General features: G+C 46.1%; 1 long non-coding RNA gene across 1 annotated transcript in view; it reads right to left on the reverse strand.

Moving 5' to 3' along the window:
• Positions 1-2150: 2150 nt before the first annotated feature.
• LOC139759979 (uncharacterized) overlaps positions 2151-13149 on the reverse strand; it is a 246397-nt gene continuing 235398 nt past the window's right edge. Inside the window, exon 6 of the long non-coding RNA XR_011715190.1 lies at positions 2151-3680. This is a non-coding gene — a long non-coding RNA (uncharacterized lncRNA). The remainder of the gene's footprint in view (positions 3681-13149) is intronic.

Here is a 13149-nt window from a genome sequence, read left to right on the forward strand (position 1 = left end):
ACCGTACCAGGACGGGAGGATTGTGTCTGCTGGGGAGAGTACTGTACCAGGACGGGAGGATAGTGTCTGCTGGGGAGAAAACCGTACCAGGACGGGAGGATAGTGTCTGCTGGGGAGAGTACTGTACTAGGACGGGAGGATAGCGTACTGTACTAGGACGGGAGGATAGCGTACTGTACTAGGACGGGAGGATAGCGTACTGTACTAGGACGGGTGGATAGTGTACAGTAAACGATGGGTCAGGTGGCGGGGTATCATACCCCAGCGGGGGTGTGTGTGGAGGGGGTTCTATACATTAGAGGTTCATCATTACACCAGAGGTTAGGTTAGGTTAGGTTAGGTTAGGTTAGGTTAGGTTAGTTTAGTCTGGCGTCCTTATATCTGCTACGGTACAAGTTATAACGTATTTATATTCTACGGTATAAGGTTTTTTTTTTTTTTTTTTTTGCTTTGTCGCTGTCTCCCGCGTTTGCGAGGTAGCGCAAGGAAACAGACGAAAGAAATGGCCCAACCCACCCCCATACACATGTATATACATACGTCCACACACGCAAATATACATACCTACACAGCTTTCCATGGTTTACCCCAGACGCTTCACATGCCTTGATTCAATCCACTGACAGCACGTCAACCCCGGTATACCACATCGCTCCAATTCACTCTATTCCTTGCCCTCCTTTCACCCTCCTGCATGTTCAGGCCCCGATCACACAAAATCTTTTTCACTCCATCTTTCCACCTCCAATTTGGTCTCCCTCTTCTCCTCGTTCCCTCCACCTCCGACACATATATCCTCTTGGTCAATCTTTCCTCACTCATTCTCTCCATGTGACCAAACCATTTCAAAACACCCTCTTCTGCTCTCTCAACCACGCTATTTTTATTTCCACACATCTCTCTTACCCTTACGTTACTTACTCGATCAAACCACCTCACACCACACATTGTCCTCAAACATCTCATTTCCAGCACATCCATCCTCCTGCGCACAACTCTATCCATAGTCCACGCCTCGCAACCATACAACATTGTTGGAACCACTATTCCTTCAAACATACCCATTTTTGCTTTCCGAGATAATGTTCTCGACTTCCACACATTCTTCAAGGCTCCCAGAATTTTCGCCCCCTCCCCCACCCTATGATCCACTTCCGCTTCCATGTTTCCATCCGCTGCCAGATCCACTCCCAGATATCTAAAACACTTCACTTCCTCCAGTTTTTCTCCATTCAAACTCACCTCCCAATTGACTTGACCCTCAACCCTACTGTACCTAATAACCTTGCTCTTATTCACATTTACTCTTAACTTTCTTCTTTCACACACTTTACCAAACTCAGTCACCAGCTTCTGCAGTTTCTCACATGAATCAGCCACCAGCGCTGTATCATCAGCGAACAACAACTGACTCACTTCCCAAGCTCTCTCATCCCCAACAGACTTCATCCTTGCCCCTCTTTCCAAAACTCTTGCATTCACCTCCCTAACAACCCCATCCATAAACAAATTAAACAACCATGGAGACATCACACACCCCTGCCGCAAACCTACATTCACTGAGAACCAATCACTTTCCTCTCTTCCTACACGTACACATGCCTTACATGGGATGAAGAAGTAAGAGTATTAGTGAAAGAGAAGAGAGAGGCATTTGGACGATTTTTGCAGGGAAAAAAATGAAATTGAGTGGGAGACGTATAAAAGAAAGAGACAGGAGGTCAAGAGAAAGGTGCAAGAGGTGAAAAAAAAGGGCAAATGAGAGTTGGGGTGAGAGAGTATCATTAAATTTTAGGGAGAATAAAAAGATGTTCTGGAAGGAGGTAAATAAAGTGCGTAAGACAAGGGAGCAAATGGGAACTTCAGTGAAGGGCGCAAATGGGGAGGTGATAACAAGTAGTGGTGATGTGAGAAGGAGATGGAGTGAGTATTTTGAAGGTTTGTTGAATGTGTTTGATGATAGAGTGGCAGATATAGGGTGTTTTGGTCGAGGTGGTGTGCAAAGTGCGAGGGTTAGGGAAAATGATTTGGTAAACAGAGAAGAGGTAGTAAAAGCTTTGCGGAAGATGAAAGCCGGCAAGGCAGCAGGTTTGGATGGTATTGCAGTGGAATTTATTAAAAAAGGGGGTGACTGTATTGTTGACTGGTTGGTAAGGTTATTTAATGTATGTATGACTCATGGTGAGGTGCCTGAGGATTGGCGGAATGCGTGCATAGTGCCATTGTACAAAGGCAAAGGGGATAAGAGTGAGTGCTCAAATTACAGAGGTATAAGTTTGTTGAGTATTCCTGGCAAATTGTATGGGAGGGTATTGATTGAGAGGGTGAAGGCATGTACAGAGCATCAGATCGGGGAAGAGCAGTGTGGTTTCAGAAGTGGTAGAGGATGTGTGGATCAGGTGTTTGCTTTGAAGAATGTATGTGAGAAATACTTAGAAAAGCAAATGGATTTGTATGTAGCATTTATGGATCTGGAGAAGGCATATGATAGAGTTGATAGAGATGCTCTGTGGAAGGTATTAAGAATATATGGTGTGGGAGGCAAGTTGTTAGAAGCAGTGAAAAGTTTTTATCGAGGACGGTATAAGGTATAACGTATTTATATGCTACGGTATAAGTTACAACTTTAGTTATAACGTATTTATCTGCTACGGTATAAGTTATAACGTATTCATCTACTACGGTATAAGTCATAACGTATCTCTCTGCTACGGTATAAGTTATAACTTTAGTTATAACGTATTTATCTGCTACGGTATAAGTTATAACTTTAGTTATAACGTATTCATCTGCTACGGTATAAGTTATAACTCTAGTTATAACGTATTTATCTGCTACGGTATAAGTTATAACTCTAGTTATTACGTATTTATCTGCTACGGTATAAGTTATAACTCTAGCTATAACGTATTTATCTGCTACGGTATAAGTTATAACTCTAGTTATTACGTATTTATCTGCTACGGTATAAGTTATAACTCTAGTTATAACGTATTTATCTGCTACGGTATAAGTTATAACTCTAGTTATAACGTATTTATCTGCTACGGTATAAGTTATATCGCCTTTGTAAGTATAATGGGAATTCGTTAGTTTGTGTCTAGCATTAAGGAGGCAGTAACTATCAACTGGCCCAGCTTGAAGCTGTGATGACCTGGGATTATAGTACGTGAGAGATGTACTACATAGTGATAAGCTTGGCTTGTGACACATTTAACATGTGATAAACTTGGCTTGTGACACATTTAACATGTGATAAGCTTGGCTTGTGACACATTTAACATGTGATAAGCTTGGCTTGTGACACATTTAACATGTGATAAGCTTAGCTTGTGACACATTTAACATGTGATAAGCTTGGCTTGTGACACATTTAACATGTGATAAGCTTGGCTTGTGACACATTTAACATGAGATAAGCTTAGCTTGTGACACATTTAACATAGAATATTTGTGATGATTACGCATGACCTTTTACTGTCACCTTCACACAGGCATAAACAGATCACTTGAACTTGTGTCTCCAGGAAAATGCACCTTGTGTCACGCCCCACATCTGCAACACTATCACATAAGACATTCAACAGTCCTTCAAAATACTTATTCCATCTCCTGTTTACCTTTTCTTCCAGTGTCCCAAGCGTCAAGTCCCAGCCATCGTGAGTAACCTTCAGCCATGCCTGAAAGAAAGGGAAAATGTATATAAATAAACACACACACACACACACACACACACAAATATCCGCTACGGTATAATAATTTCACTTTACTTCCCATGTTGCTTTAATCCTTTAATGTAAATGTTGCCTTTAGCAACAATGATACTATAAAGAATATCATAATCAGGAATTCACCAGAAAATTCTCTTGGATGCATCTATAAAGTGCCTTGTGGAAATTGTGATAAATTTTATGTTGGTCAGACTGGTAAGGATCTTTCTGTTAGACTTAAGCAACATAAATATAGTATAAGAACGGGACAAGAATCAAATGCCTTGTTTAATCATAAAAACTATGATCATTGTATTGACTGGAGCAATGCCATCTCAGTTATTAACTCTAACTCTATTACCAAGAGAAATATCATTGAATCTTCTATTATCAAATACACAAAGAATTATAATCTTAATATTAGTGATGGTCTATACAAATTACATAACTTTATTGTTGATGAAATTTGTAAAATAATAAATCTATGAACGCTCGTTGTATGTTTTGGACAATCACATGTTTACCAAATGGCGTCCTAGCTTCGTCTCTTAGATGTATACCAACTGACTTAAATTTCTCTCTTGTGTCTCCCCTAATGATGTGATTATTACACGAAAGTGCACGTGGAAACTTATCGTGCTTCATCCTCCCCGTGGACTCATAGGAATATACATACATACATACATATATATATATATATATATATATATATATATATATATATATATATATATATATATATATATATATACATATATATATATATATATATATATATATATATATATATATATATATATATATATACATATATATATATATATATATATATATATATATATATATATATATATATATATATATATTGTGGAGGCGAAGGTAAAGATTTGTAGAGGTTTTCAGAAAAGAAGATAGAATGTTGGGGTAAAAAGAGTGATGAGAGTAAATGAGCTTGGGAAGGAGACTTGTGTGAGGAAGTACCAGGAGAGATTGAGTACTAAATGGAAAAAGGTGAGAACAAAGGACGTAAGGGGAGTAGGGGAGGAATGGGATGTACTTAGGGAAGCAGTGATGGCTTGCGCAAAAGATGCTTGTGGCATGAGAAGCGTGGGAGGTGGGCAGATTAGAAAGGGTAGTGAGTGGTGGGATGAAGAAGTAAGATTATTAGTGAAAGATAAGAGAGAGGCATTTGGACGATTTTTGCAGGGAAATAATGCAAATGAGTGGGAGATGTATAAAAGAAAGAGGCAGGAGGTCAAGAGAAAGATGCAAGAGGTGAAAAAGAGGGCAAACGAGAGTTGGGGTGAGAGAGTATCATTAAATTTTAGGGAGAATAAAAAGATGTTTTGGGAGGAGGTAAATAAAGTGCGTAAGACAAGGGAACAAATGGGAACTTGAGTGAAGGGGGCAAAAATGGGGAGGTGATAACAAATAGTGGTGATGTGAGAAGATGGAGTGAGTATTTTGAAAGTTTGTTGAATGTATTTGATGATAGAGTGGCAGACATAGGGTGTTTTGGTCGAGGTGGTGTGCAAAGTGAGAGGGTTAGGGAAAATGATTTAGTAAACAGAGAAGAGGTAGTAAAAGCTTTGCGGAAGATGAAAGCCGGCAAGGCGGCGGGTTTGGATGGTATTGCAGTGGAATTCATTAAAAAAAGGGGGTGACTGTGTTGTTGACTGGTTGGTAAGGTTATTTAATATATGTATGACTCATGGTGAGGTGCCTGAGGATTGGCGGAATGCATGCATAGTGTCATTGTACAAATGCAAAGGGGATAAAGGTGAGTGCTCAAATTACAGAGGTATAGGTTTATTGAGTATTCCTGGTAAATTATATGGGAGGGTATTGATTGAGAGGGTGAAGGCATGTACAGAGCATCAGATTGGGGAAGAGAAGTGTGGTTTCAGAAGTGGTAGAGGATGTGTGGATCAGGTGTTTGCTTTGAAGAATGTATGTGAGAAATAGAAAAACAAATGGATTTGTATGTAGCATTTATGGATCTGGAGAAGGCATATGATAGAGTTGATAGAGATGCTCTGTGGAAGGTATTAAGAATATATGGTGTGGGAGGCAAGTTGTTAGAAGTAGTGGAAAGTTTTTATCAAGGATGTAAGGCATGTGTACGTGTAGGAAGAGAGGAAAGAGACTGGTTCTCAGTGAATGTCGGTTTGCGGCAGGGGTGTGTGATGTCTCCATAGTTGTTTAATTTGTTCATGGATGGGGTTGTTAGGGAGGTGAATGCAAGAGTTTTGGAAAGAGATGAGAGAGCTTGGGAAGTGAGTCAGTTGTTGTTCGCTGATGATACAGCGCTGGTGGCTCATTCATGTGAGAAACTGCAGAAGCTGGTGACTGAGTTTGGTAAAGTGTGTGAAAGAAGAAAGTTAAGAGTAAATGTGAATAAGAGCAAGGTTATTAGGTACAGTAGGGTTGAGGGTCAAGTCAATTGGGAGGTGAGTTTGAATGGAGAAAAACTGGAGGAAGTGAAGTGTTTTAGATATCTGGGAGTGGATCTGGCAGCGGATGGAACCATGGAAGCGGAAGTGGATCATAGGGTGGGGGAGGGGGCGAAAATTCTGGGAGCCTTGAAGAATGTGTGGAAGTCGAGAACATTATCTCGGAAAGCAAAAATGGGTATGTTTGAAGGAATAGTGGTTCCAACAATGTTGTATGGTTGCGAGGCGTGGACTATGGATAGAGTTGTGCGCAGGAGGATGGATGTGCTGGAAATGAGATGTGTGAGGACAATGTGTGGTGTGAGGTGGTTTGATCGAGTAAGTAACGTAAGGGTAAGAGAGATGTGTGGAAATAAAAAGAGCGTGGTTGAGAGAGCAGAAGAGGGTGTTTTGAAATGGTTCGGGCACATGGAGAGAATGAGTGAGGAAAGATTGACCAAGAGAATATATGTGTCGGAGGTGGAGGGAACGAGGAGAAGAGGGAGACCAAATTGGAGGTGGAAAGATGGAGTGAAAAAGATTTTGTGTGATCGGGGCCTGAACATGCAGGAGGGTGAAAGGAGGGCAAGGAATAGAGTGAATTGGAGCGATGTGGTATACCGGGGTTGACGTGCTGTCAGTGGATTGAATCAAGGCATGTGAAGCGTCTGGGGTAAACCATGGAAAGCTGTGTAGGTATGTATATTTGCGTGTGTGGACGTATGTATATACATGTGTATGGGGGTGGGTTGGGCCATTTCATTCGTCTGTTTCCTTGCGCTACCTCGCAAACGCGGGAGACAGCGACAAAGCAAAAAAAAAAAATAAATATATATATATATATATTCCTATGAGTCCACGGGGAAAATGAAGCACAATAAGTTCCCCAGTGCACTTTCGTGTAATAATCACATCATCAGGGGAGATACACGAAAGAAATATAAGTCAGCTGATAGACAACGAAGAGACGTAGCTACTACGCCATTTGGTAAACAAGTGATTGTCCAAGACAGACAACGAGCGTATCTTAAACTTATTATGTGGACAAGAAGGTGAATTGTTTACAAATTTTATCAACACTAAAGCTATCCAATTTGTATAGACCCTCACTATAGTAAGGTATTAATTCTTTGTGTATTTAATAATAGAAGAATCAATTATATTTCTCGTAGTAATAGAGTTAATAACTGAGATTGCATTACTCCAGTCAGTACAATGATCATAGTTTTTAACGTGATTAAACAAGGCGTTTAATTCTTGTTCTGTTCTTATACTATATTTATGTTGCTTAAGTCTAACAGAAAGATCCTTACCAGTCTGCCCAAAATAAAACATTGATTTTTACATGGCACTTTATAGATGCATCCAGGAGAATTTTCTGGTGAGTTCCTGATTTAGATATTCTATATAGTATTATTGTTGCTGAAGGTCAACATTTACATTAAAGGATTTAAGCAACATAGGAAGTAAAGTAATATTATTATTAAAAGGGAGAACTATAAGATTCTTGATGTCAAGGGGAGGTTTGGGTTCAACTCTATAAAATGATTTCTTTGCTATCTTAAGGGATTTACCAATGAAAGATCTAGGGTACTTTAACTTAGATCCAATAGAATATGTCTTCTCATACTCATCGTCAATAAACTCTAGACTTCAAATACGTAATGCCCTAAAGAACGTAGATTGAAATAATGATAATCTAACTCTGTCATGTTGCGATGAGTAATAATGGATATATGAGCATACATTGATAGGTTTTCTGTATATGCTAAACAAACTTGTTTCCTTGCCTATGGGGGGGGGGGGGGGGGCTCCGGCAACCACCCCAGACGATACACACGGGAGGCTCCAGCAGTCACGCCAGACGCCACATGCAACAGGCTTCGACAGCCACACCAGGCGCCACACACGGAAGGCTCCGGCAGTCACACCAAACGCCACACACGGGAGGCTCCAGCAGTCACACTAGACGCCACATACGGGAAGCTCCGGCAGGCACACCAGACGCCATATACGGGAGGCTCCGGCAGCCACACCAAACGCCACACACGGGAGGCTCCGGCAGCCACACCAGACGCCACACACGGGAGGCTCCGACAGCCACACCAGACGCCACACACGGGAGGCTCCGGCAGCCACACCAAACGCCACACACGGGAGGCTCCGGCAGCCACACCAGACACCACACACGGGAGGCTCCGGCAGCCACACCAAACGCCACACACGGGAGGCTCCGGCAGCCACACCAAACGCCACACACGGGAGGCTCCAGCAGTCACACTAGACGCCACATACGGGAAGCTCCGGCAAGCACACCAGACGCCATATACGGGAGGCTCCGGCAGCCACACCAAACGCCACACACGGGAGGCTCCGGCAGCCACACCAGACACCACACACGGGAGGCTCCGACAGCCACACCAGACGCCACACACGGGAGGCTCCATCAGTCACACTAGACATCATATGCGGGAGGCACCTGCAGCCACACCAGACGCCACACACGGGAGGCTCCGGCAGCCACACCACACGCCACACACGGGAGGCTCCGGCAGCCACACCACACGCCACACACGGGAGGCTCCGGCAGCCACATCAGACGCCACACACGGGAGGCTCCGGCAGCCACACCAGACGCCACACACGGGAGGCTCCGGCAGTCACACCAGACGCCACACACGGGAGGCTCCGGCAGCCACACCAGACGCCACACACGGAAGGCTCTAGCAGCCACACCACACGCCACACACAGGAGGCTCCGGCAGCCACATCAGACGCCACACACAGGAGGCTCCAGCAGCCACACCAGACGCCACACACGGGAGGCTCCGGCAGCCACATCAGACGCCACACACGGGAGGCTCCGGCAGTCACACCAGACGCCACACACGGGAGGCTCCGGCAGCCACACCAGACGCCACACACGGAAGGCTCTAGCAGCCACACCACACGCCACACACAGGAGGCTCCGGCAGCCACATCAGACGCCACACACAGGAGGCTCCAGCAGCCACACCAGACGCCACACACGGGAGGCTCCGGCAGCCACATCAGACGCTACACACGGGAGGCTCCGGCAGCCACATCAGACGCCACACACGGGAGGCTCCGGCAGCCACACCAGACGCCACACACGGGAGGCTCCGGCAGCCACACAATACGCCAGATACGGGAGGCTCCGGCAGCCACACCAGACGCCACACACGGGAGGCTCTGGAAGCCACACGAGACGCCACATACGGGAGGCTCCGGCAGCCACACCAGACGCCACACACGGGAAGCTCCGGCAGCCACACCAGACGCCAAACATGGGAGGCTCCGGCAGCCATACCAGACGATACACACGGGAGACTCCGGCAGCCACACCAGTCGCCACACACGGGAGGCTTCGGCAGCCGCAAAAACCGCTACACACGGGAGGCTCTGGCAGCCACACCAGACGCCTCATACGGGAGGCTCTGGCAGCCACATCATACGCCACATACGGGAGGCTCCTGTAGCCACACCAGACGCCACATACGGAAGGCTCTGGCAGCCACACCAGACGCCACATACGGGAGACTCAGGCAGCCACAGCAGACGCCACACACGGGAGGCTCTGGCAGCCACACCAGACGCCTCATACGGGAGGCTCTGGCAGCCACATCATACGCCACATACGGGAGGCTCCTGTAGCTACACCAGACGGCACACACGGGAGGCTCTGGCAGCCACACCAGACGCCACATACGGGAGACTCAGGCAGCCACAGCAGACGTCACACACGGGAGGTTCTGGCAGCCACACCAGACGCCACACATGGGAGGCTCTGGCAGCCACACCAGACGCCACACACGGGAGGCTCCGGCAGCCACACCAGACGCCACACATGGGAGTCTCCGGCAGCCACACTAGACTCCACACACGGGAGGCTCCGGCAGCCACACCAGAAGCCACACACAGGAAGCTCCGGCAGCCACACCAGACGCCAGATACGGGAGGCTCCGGCAGCAACACACCTAACTCATACCTGATTGGAGGATATACAGAGGATAACCAGATCTGGAGAGAAGGATACATAATTGGCTCATCGTACGAAGTGGTGTGCCCTGATCAGGGGTCGATCTTAGGCCCAGTTCTTTTCATAACATACATTAATGACCTAGAACTCGGTCTCATATCTAAGAACTCCAATTTGATGACGATACTAAAGTAGGACGTAGAGCTGTAAACAGGCGGGACGGCAAAATGATTAAAAGAGATCTTTATCAAATTACCAGCAGGATGGTCAGACAGATGGCAAATGAAGTTTAATGTAGACAAGTGTAATGTAATGCACTTTGGAGACAAGAATATACGTTACGATTACAAACTGTTAGGAAACTCACTAACTAAAGTAAATGAAGAAAATGTCCTTGGAGTTGTCACTAGCAACAACCTGAAGTACACCAAACAGGGTCAAGCAGGAGGTAAAACAGGCAACCAAATGTTAGGTTTCATAGCCAGGAATATAGTTTACAAGACACCAGAAACAATTCTCACACTTTATAATTCTCTAGTAAGACCACACCTTGAATATACAGTACAGTTTTGTTTCCCAAAAGACGAGGAAAAATGAGAGCAAGTACAAAGACGTGCGACAAAATAAATCCATCCTTTAGAAATCTGGCATACAAAGAGAGCTAAAACGACTGGATCTTTTCTCCCTCAAAGAACGTAGACATCGCAGCGACTTAATCCAAGTGGTCAAAATTCTGATCAAGTTCGATAAAGTAAATCACGAACATCTTTTCGAAATACAAGAAAATACAGTTACTAGGACAAATGGAATAAAATCAAAGCTAAAAAATGTAGTACGGACATGGGAAAAAGTTTCTTTTCCTATACGTGTGTTGAACACGAGTAAGTTACCGTCAGACATAGTAAATGCTAAAACTATAAATACCTTCAAAAGACGTTTAGACAAATATTCTATAAAATCACGTATACTCTGAGAAAAACCGCCAGAAAGATATAAACGACAGCGGTAACGGGGACACTAGAAGACTCATGTGCAGCAGCGGGGGAGTCGGGGAGAGGTTAAGAAAATTGCTGAGCGGAATTACATTTTCTTGTCAAATTTTTCTTTCTCTTTTTCTTTTTTCAAACACTCAGTCATGGGCCAGTCAGGCCTCCTGTCATCTGTCTTTCTAATGTAAAGTCATGTAAAGACAAGGTGAAGGGACACATAACACGTGGCCCTGCAGAACACAATGCGAAGGGACACATAACACGTGGCCCTGCAGAACACAATGCGAAGGGACACATAACACGTGGCCTTGCAGAACACATGGCGCGGGGACAACACGTGGCCCTGCAGAACACAATGTGAAGGGACACATAACACGTGGCCTTGCAGAACACATGGCGCGGGGACAACACGTGGCCCTGCAGAACACAATGTGAAGGGACACATAACACGTGGCCTTGCTAAACACAAGGAGCGGGGACAACACGTGGCCCTGCAGAACACAATGTGAAGGGACACATAACACGTGGCCCTGCAGAACACAATGTGAAGGGACACATAACACGTGGCCCTGCAGAACACATGGCGCGGGGACAACACGTGGCCCTGCAGAACACAATGTGAAGGGACACATAACACGTGGCCTTGCAGAACACATGGCGCGGGGACAACACGTGGCCCTGCAGAACACAATGTGAAGGGACACATAACACGTGGCCCTGCAGAACACAATGTGAAGGGACACATAACACGTGGCCTTGCAGAACACATGGCGCGGGGACAACACGTGGCCCTGCAGAACACAATGTGAAGGGACACATAACACGTGGCCTTGCAGAACACATGGCGCGGGGACAACACGTGGCCCTGCAGAACACAATGTGAAGGGACACATAACACGTGGCCTTGCTAAACACAAGGAGCGGGGACAACACGTGGCCCTGCAGAACACAATGTGAAGGGACACATAACACGTGGCCCTGCAGAACACAATGTGAAGGGACACATAACACGTGGCCCTGCAGAACACATGGCGCGGGGACAACACGTGGCCTGCAGAACACAATGTGAAGGGACAACACGTGGCCCTGCAGAACACAATGTGAAGGGACACATAACACGTGGCCTTGCAGAACACATGGCGCGGGGACAACACGTGGCCCTGCAGAACACAATGTGAAGGGACACATAACACGTGGCCTTGCAGAACACATGGCGCGGGGACAACACGTGGCCCTGCAGAACACAATGTGAAGGGACACATAACACGTGGCCCTGCAGAACACAATGTGAAGGGACACATAACACGTGGCCTTGCAGAACACATGGCGCGGGGACAACACGTGGCCCTGCAGAACACAATGTGAAGGGACACATAACACGTGGCCTTGCAGAACACATGGCGCGGGGACAACACGTGGCCCTGCAGAACACAATGTGAAGGGACACATAACACGTGGCCCTGCAGAACACAATGTGAAGGGACACATAACACGTGGCCCTGCAGGACACAATACGAAGGGACACATAACACGTGGTCTTGCAGAACACATGGCGCGGGGACAACACGTGGCCCTACAGAACACAATGTGAAGGGACACATAACACGTGGCCCTGCAGAACACAATGTGAAGGGACACATAACACGTGGCCCTGCAGAACACAATGTGAAGGGACACATAACACGTGGCCCTGCAGAACACAATGTGAAGGGACACATAACACGTGGCCCTGCAGAACACAATGTGAAGGGACACATAACACGTGGCCTTGCAGAACACATGGCGCGGGGACAACACGTGGCCCTGCAGAACACAATGTGAAGGGACACATAACACGTGGCCTTGCAGAACACATGGCGCGGGGACAACACGTGGCCCTGCAGAACACAATGTGAAGGGACACATAACACGTGGCCCTGCAGAACACAATGTGAAGGGACACATAACACGTGGCCCTGCAGGACACAATACGAAGGGACACATAACACGTGGCCTTGCAGAACACAATGTGAAGGGAC

The sequence above is a fragment of the Panulirus ornatus genome, chromosome 3, assembly GCF_036320965.1.
Source record: "Panulirus ornatus isolate Po-2019 chromosome 3, ASM3632096v1, whole genome shotgun sequence".
Classification (NCBI taxonomy): Eukaryota; Metazoa; Arthropoda; class Malacostraca; order Decapoda; family Palinuridae; genus Panulirus; species Panulirus ornatus.